We start from the raw sequence: 8,149 nt of genomic DNA, 5'->3' as shown, positions 1-8,149 counted from the left end.
AGCACCTAAACACATACTGAAGGGGCAAGGCAGCAGCAGTGAGGAGGCGAGACTTATGGTAAAAGGCGATGTGACCAGTCAGTTTAGGGGTTAAATTGAATGTATATTGGTGTGGTATGCATGTGCCACAACCCTAGATTGCTAGTATAAAATGATGGCAAGTATGAGTTACACCTCCAAAGGTATGTGCCCCCCATTGCTAGGGTACACTATGTATAAATTTTCATAAATGTTCAAATGGATGAGATGAACATATAGTTATTTTTTTCCCCTTCATAGTTTGAATTATATAACATATAGCGATAACATTACATATAGTGATTTATTTTATAGATCTATAGTACAGTGCCCTTAGAAGTATATTGATCTCTAGTAGGCTTCCAATCTTTTCTGAAGGTGCACCGAGGTTTTAATGGAAAATATTCACTCATTGAAGCCAATGGAAGCACATGAAGGCTTTGGTAGGCCTCCTACACACTGGTATTATAGATCCATAATACATAGTACTTGTCAATTCTCCCGCAAAATCAAGGAGGCTACCAGAAAGTGGGGAGATCTCTTGGACTCCAGTAAGAGTTGACAAATCTCCCAGGTACAGAAGGAATCCTCCAGGAACCTGCAAGATATTAGCGCCTATCGTGTGTGGTGCCATGGCTGTGGCCAAATACAGAGAAAATGGGCAGTACCACAATGCATAAATACCAGTCATATACTAAGCGTGCAGCACAACCTGGTTTTCCAGAAACGTTAGCAAGAAAGTAGGTAAGTATGCAGTACCCACAGAAATATATAGGCCCATACTGTATCTCTATCTGGCATCAATTTTATTTGAAGCCACAAGCGGGATGTTGTGGCATGTTCCAATGGTATTTTCTCCTAATAGTATTCTAGGTTAATACAGATGCACCATAATGAGTGTCTAAAGGTCCATGGAAGAGACATGTAAGGGCTTAGGATTCCATGTCCCTCCGCACATAGGCTTTACACAAGGCTTTACCATTGATCAAATACATTTTTCAATAAAGTATTCAGTGTTAAATAATGTAAATGTTTCCTTTCTTACATCATGAACTTCTATTGCAACCCAGATGTAAAAAACAAACAAAACAGTAATCTGATGTAATTGATGAGGACTAATAATTTGGAAATTATAGGATGGTCTGTCCCTAGATTGTCTATTGAATGCTTTCATAAAGTATATTGTCTTGTGGGCTTTTTAAAGCAGATGAAAAGAGAGTAATAATCATGCCCCATGTAAAGGTCAGAGAAAAGCAGCATACATTTAAGGGATGATGCCACAGCAGTTTGCGCCATATAACAGGGCACTGTAAGCATTTTTTTATTATACTGCCTAAAAGGGAATGAAAATGCTAAGATATGATAGCTTGAAATTATGCACCGAAAGCCCTTGACCATGCTCCTGAGAACTCCTGATGCCCACAGGTCCCATTAGGAGATGAGTGAATCTTTTCTAAACAAACCGGATTCAACATAAACTTCACAAAAATTATTTTTCCAAATGAATCAGAGTTTTAGCCATTCGATTTGGATGAATTTTCAAAAAACTGAGCACAACATTTTACATTTAAAATTCAGTACACAAGTGAGGGAAACAAAGCAGTGAAGACGGAGAATAACATGACCCTAGGACAGGGCCCTAGCCATGATGCTTGCCCACAATGATGTGCTGTCAATCAGAAGGGAAGATATTATCTGATTGATTGGGCTCTATGCTAGCTCCGAAGCACAGACACTATTGTGAGCTCACCCACTGTGATAGGATGTGTCTGCCATGTCTCTGACAGATTGACCAATTAGATTCACAAGCCAGCCTTCTTAGGGTCTTGCAGGAACAGTGTAGGGATTGTGAAGATGTATTTAGTTAGGTAGCTTGAATAAGTAGGTAGAAAGTCAAGTTTTATCATAAGGGACAGGATAGGAGTTAGTGTACTTTCTATAGCCAGAGATGGAGCTGTTCATAACTTTAGTGAGCAGATATACTATAGCTGGCTTGACAAAAGTCATTCTTCGTATAAATTGTGTAGGCACAGAATGTGTCAAATTAATTAAGAAGCCCAGGCCTCTTAATAAATCTGGCTTATTTCCAAGCAGACTGTGTTCCAGACTTTTAAATCTTCCCCAACTACACCAGTTTCTGGCGTAAATTATAGTAAATGTAGCGGCCATCAGGAGGCCATGCCTCTCCCACTAAGCTCTACCTACTTTTTTCACCACTTTTAAAAAGTGATGATAAAGTGAAAAGTTGTGAATTATGGCACAAATATAGAGTGCACAATAATGTGTGACTTTTTTTCACCACCATAGTGGAGTAGACACTTTGATAAATGTCTCTACACCTATTGCACTACAGAAAAGAGATGATTATTATTAAAGAGACAGTACTTTTTTTTATGAGCCTTTTTTTAATCCAAAACCTAATTCAAAGATTCTTCAGTTTTATGCTTGAATTATGCATATTTTAGTGTATCTTAGTTACACTTTTTTTTATTTTAAAATGTACAAAGAACTTAAACAATTGTGTTTTAATTCAACAAAAACAGCACCCTGTATATTTTGGTCACATCCATGGGATGACCTCATGCACCTATTTTGTTTTTCCCAAAAACCTGTTGCAGTTTTTCCTATCATATATAAGTGAGCATTGCAATAATAATATTTTCGTGCATCAACAACACTGTACTGTATATACAGTATATTGCTTGCATCAGGAGAAAAATAAAAATATTTAAAAATGCAACAATAAAAAAACAGAGAAAGACATGAGAGAAAAAAATTTGAGTCTTAGGAGACCTAAGAGTGTCACACACAATTTGTTAGGCCAATTGGAGCACTTTTAATTTTGGAACAATCAGTTCAGACCACAATGCTAGCACCCTACCTGACTTGAATATAATAGAATCAGGATCTCTCATTAGTGCAGCTTAGATTCTCAGTGTCACGGATGAAGTTAGCAGAAAGCTGGAAGTTATAAATAAACGAGTGACTGGCTTGATCCCAAACTAAGGAGCATATAGGTGAGCCCTATAAAACCCTAAGAGCTCTCCCTGACTGCTATGCCCATGCAAAGGTCTTTATGGTAGACGATTGCATGCCCACGTACCTAAGTCTGTGTGACACCTGAAAACCCTATAATAGTGAGGGGACACGACCACCGGCTCCCTGCACTTAATACGGACGGAGTCAGGGTAACCTAGAATCAAGCCAGCAAGGAAAAACAATAAAGTAAAGGACTTATCTGAACAAACAGCAGACACAGCCTCCAGCAATGACCACTTCATCCAGGAAGTAATATAAACCGCAAAGTGAGGCAGTATGGGAGGGAATATAAATGAAAAGGATTAGTCTGAATAAGTGGCACCTGGCAGAAGGAAAGGAGATGAGAAAGTGAAACCAAAACAAAGAACATCGTACAAGAGATAGAGAAGAACGTCTGCAAGACCATCTCACAGGACTGTGATAATATCTCAGCAGCTGAACAGTTTTTGATTTCACGCCTTCCCACAATTTTTTCAATTTTTTTTTGTCTTTTTTTCGCAGCATAAGTTGTTCTTTACTTACTTTTGGTACATATACATGACCATTTAATTTATATTCATTTTTCTTTTGGAAAGAAATGCAGAAAAAGCAATTCCGCTGCAGTTTTATTATTTTTTTATTCAGTACACTGATCATCATAAATGATGTTATAAATTTATTTTTCATCTTGCTACGCTTGTGGAGATGTGTATTTCATTTTGTGTCTTGGGAATATTTAATATTTCTTTAATTAGACTTTTTTTTTAGAGGGCAAGTTTTTATTTTTAACTATAAGGTACTGGCACATATTTACATGCTACCTCTTTGCCTGTGTAGCATACAGGCAGTTATTATATGCTACTCCTTTAGCCTGTGCACTAATAGTATACAAGCCTGTTGTAGATATGCCCTAGTATCAGGTAATATGTTCAGGAAGCCCTGAGGCTCCCTATGACACCACCAAACAAGTTTCATTTCTTCCTTTGTATGCCATGGTTAGAGGGTTCCCTGATCTCCTATAATGATACTGGTCGTTTGCAAGACTGTAGAACTTGACTTCACCTATATCAGTTGATTTTTCCAACTCCAAATCAATGGCTCTAAGTACTCAGATACCCCATGACTTGAGTAGAGAAGATTTTATGGAATAATTGGATGATCGCAAGAAAAGATCTAGCAAGAACATATCAGATTGACAGATTACAAGTACATAATAACAACAGTACAAGACAGAAAACTGGATGAGGGTGGCAGTGGGAGGGAGGGAGATGGAAACTAACAATGGAATATATGAAAGAAGGCAATAGAATACAGATGAAGAGAGACAAATATAGGTGTCATGGCACACTATGTCAAACACCACCTTCACACACCCCCCCCCCCCCACTGATTGCTTATCTGTGGATTGATATAGAAGGGTGTCCCAAGAATACTTCAGGCTATAGAAAGCAAGATACAGTACTCTATCCTATAGGAACCCACCCTTTTCCGCTGGGTCCCCTGCCTATAGTAGGACTATCCCACCCACCGCATAGCAACTGCAGATAAGCCAGTAAACTACTGTACACACAGTAGATTATAATACTAAATGTAACCGGGTTCCATCAACAAGACAACACAGCAGCTAGCAAACCCTAACAGTTTAATATAATTTAACAACAGTTAATACGAGTTACAGAAAGACAATACAAAGATGGGTAAAATAAAAAGGAATTACATAAAAAACTAATCTCACATACCTAAAGATTTTTTTCATGTATCCCTGGCAGTGTCACAAATCAGCGGGTGTGAACCTTATTAATGCAGTCTTTGGTCTGACGCCATATCGTCAAGAGATCTCTAAAAGAGGAATCCGCAGCAGGAACCTCAGAGGACATGGTGACAGGAAGAGGAGTACAAGGATGTTGTCTGTAAACAACAAAAAATGGGGAGGACCCAGTAGATTGGCTAGACTGGTGATTATAGGAAAACTCTGCTCAAGGTAGAAATCGTACCCAGTTATCTTTTTGAGATAAGACAGTGTCAGGGGTAATTTTCTAATATCTGATTGACCTGTTCTACCTGCCCGTTGGTTTAGGGGTGGTATCCAGAGGAAAAGTCTAATTCAATCTCAAGCAGCTGGCACAAAGCCCTCCAGAGCTTAGATGTAAACTGGACTCCACGATCGGAAACTATGTGTATAGATCGTCTATGCAACCAGAAAATGTGCTTTTCAAACTGTTTAGAAAGTTTTGCAGTTGAGGCCAATCCGGATAAAGGCACAAAGTGAGCCATCTTGGAGACCCGGTCCATGACCACCCAGACATCTGTACATCCGGCAGAAGATGGAAGATCTGTAAAAAAGGCAATGTGATGCCAGGGGGCGTCGGAAATAGGCAGCGGTAACAACAGACCCATTGGTTTGACACATAATCACACACATCTTTTGGAAGAGTGGGCCACCAGTAGTACTGATGGACCAGAGCCTGCTGAATGAAGTTACTGGCTGAAACAGAGTCCGAGAACGCAGGCACAGACAGGATAACTCCCTCATGAGAGTCACCGGAACTGAAAGTTTTGGAGAGGACTTTTCCTTGTCCAGAACCACCTCTCCTAGACACTGGCATTTTCCTGCTTCAGTGGACAGGTATGGGCCTTGACTCTACAATACAGAGACAGGTTCTCTGCTTTGCAGCATAAATGTTCCTGGTCAGAAAATCGGAGGCACTCTACTCTTCATATGGGGTGGACACTAGAGGAAGAACTGGCCTCTGGAGGATGAGGCCATGCGAGGTGGTCCTCTGGAGCATGCAACCTCCTTAGAATGTTCCCTGAAACGTGTATCAATTCTCGTGGCCCAGGTGATTAGATCATTCAGAGTGGATGGATGGTTGCAACCTACTAACTCATCCTTAATCCAGTCAGAAAAGCCTTCCCAGAACACCGCCTGTTGGACATCATTGTTCCATGCAAGTTCTGCAGCCATGGTATGGAACTGGATGGTGTACTGATGTAGATGCAGCAGAACTGAAGCAGTAGTGTAACTAGGCTCTTTAAAGACCTGCTGGAAGGTAGTAAGGAAAGACTGTAGGTTACTGACCTCCATGTTCCCAAATAGGATTTATCCAAGCAAGGGCCTCATCTGAAAGCAGAGACATACATGAAGGTGACCTTGGGCTGCTCAGTAGGATACTTCTGCCCATGCAACTTGAAGTGGATTAAGCACTGGTTCAGGAAGCCATGACAAATCTTTGGATCTCCACTATAGCGTGGTGGCAGAGGAAGTTACATGCCAGTGGCACTTAAATCCGGACTCATAGGTATGGCAACTGCAGACATAGCAGAGACCCTGCAGTAGCTAGAGGGGAGATGGCGGGCAGTGATATTATGCATTAACTGCATCAGGATGTCCTGTTGTTCTTTCTGACATCTCATCTCACAAAATAATTCCTGTACAACAGGCCTGGCAAGTGCCAGCTTGGGATACTGGCTGGAAATCCCTGGTTCCGTTGACCATACTGTGACGAACCAGCGGGTGTGAACCCACTATGCCACTTGACTAACCTCCTCTAAGCGAAAGCGAACCCCTCTTTCTTCGCAGTACCCCTGATGGTGGGATAGACTTTCCTGAGGGGAACACCAGGTCATTATCTCTTGAGAAGGACTGGCACACAAAGCAGCTGGTCCAGGCAGACCAGGGTGTACCAGAGTAAGGTACCAGAGGTGCAGTTATAGTCAGCAGGCTGTGTCGTAACCAGGAGCGACAGTGTAGGACCAAATGATGAGGCAGAGGCCAGGGCAGGCAGCATAGGTACAGGTCAGGCAATCTGGGTAAGCCACAGGCAAAGTAGGCAAGGATCAAACAGGTAGCAGAGTCCAGAAACATAAGCATGGGTCAGGTATACAGGAACACAAGCACAGATATCAGTAACCTTTGCAGAACACAAGGATCTTTGACGCTCAGTCACCTGGGAAGGGGGCTGGGATTGGTCACACAGTTCACATGTGCAAAAAATCTTAGATTAGAGGAAGCAATGCGCACTAGCCCTTACCGAGGGGCTACAGGAAACAAGCTAGAAGGCATGCTGTGTCCAGAGCAGAAAGGAAACTGAAGCGGATTCCAGAAGATACAGCATCTGCAGGCACAGAGTCCAGGACCATTCCTTTAGAGGGTAGAATCCTGATTAAGTTTTCACCTCCAGTAGATGAGGACATAATCCCAACTACGACTGGGCCCCCTCTTGCCCTTGGCCCCATAGCAGTCGCCTGGTCTGCCGCTATAGTAGTTATGCCCCTGATGGAGATACATCGGTAGCAGATCACCACTGCTACTTGCCCTGTAATGCAGCTGGACATGGGCAATGACAGAGGTGGCCAGGGAGGGCAGTGCTTGCCCAAGCATGGAGCCTGGGACCGCGCTGTTGAGTAGGCGAACACCAGCGGTCTTCAACCGTTGTTACATAGAGCTTGTCATTCAGGTAAATGGACTAGGCCAATGTATTAACATAGGTATATCTGGTTAGGTATATCATTATGTATCCCAAAAAATTAAAATCAAATGGTAGCATAATAAATCAATTGTTACTTAAGCAGCTACCAAACATATATAATAAATAAGTGAATTCAAACTAATCCATCTGTGAGCATATAATCAATATAGAGTATAATAACCTTATGCACTCATGAGGTCTACTAACCATGAGCCATATAACAGTACAATATAGAAGTAGAGCTCAGAACAAAATACAATGCAGCTGCTTGAGTAAACAATGAGGTCAAAGGTGGAAAGACATAAAGATCATAAATAAATGCATATACCCATGCTGGCGATGGTCCAATCTACCCTATATAGCAGACACCCTCAACGCGCATTTCGCCACAAGGTTAGCTTTGTCAGGAAACTCTGTTTCTGTAGCAGTTCTATGGGGCTTTGTTTCTTCTGGCCTCAATTATTATTTGGTATTTATTGTTATATGTAATATTTAATAAACAATATATTGTTTATTACATTAAGTATTTTCTATTCTATGGGGTTATTGACATTTCTCTATACGTTGTTAGTGTAGTTAGGCTAGACTCTTTTTTTCATGGTTATACATTGGTTGTATTGTTATATATTGAGGTGTCATCTGTT

This window comes from Bufo gargarizans, chromosome 10 (assembly GCF_014858855.1).
Source record: "Bufo gargarizans isolate SCDJY-AF-19 chromosome 10, ASM1485885v1, whole genome shotgun sequence".
Lineage (NCBI taxonomy): Eukaryota > Metazoa > Chordata > Amphibia > Anura > Bufonidae > Bufo > Bufo gargarizans.
This window is presented reverse-complemented; position numbering follows the sequence as displayed.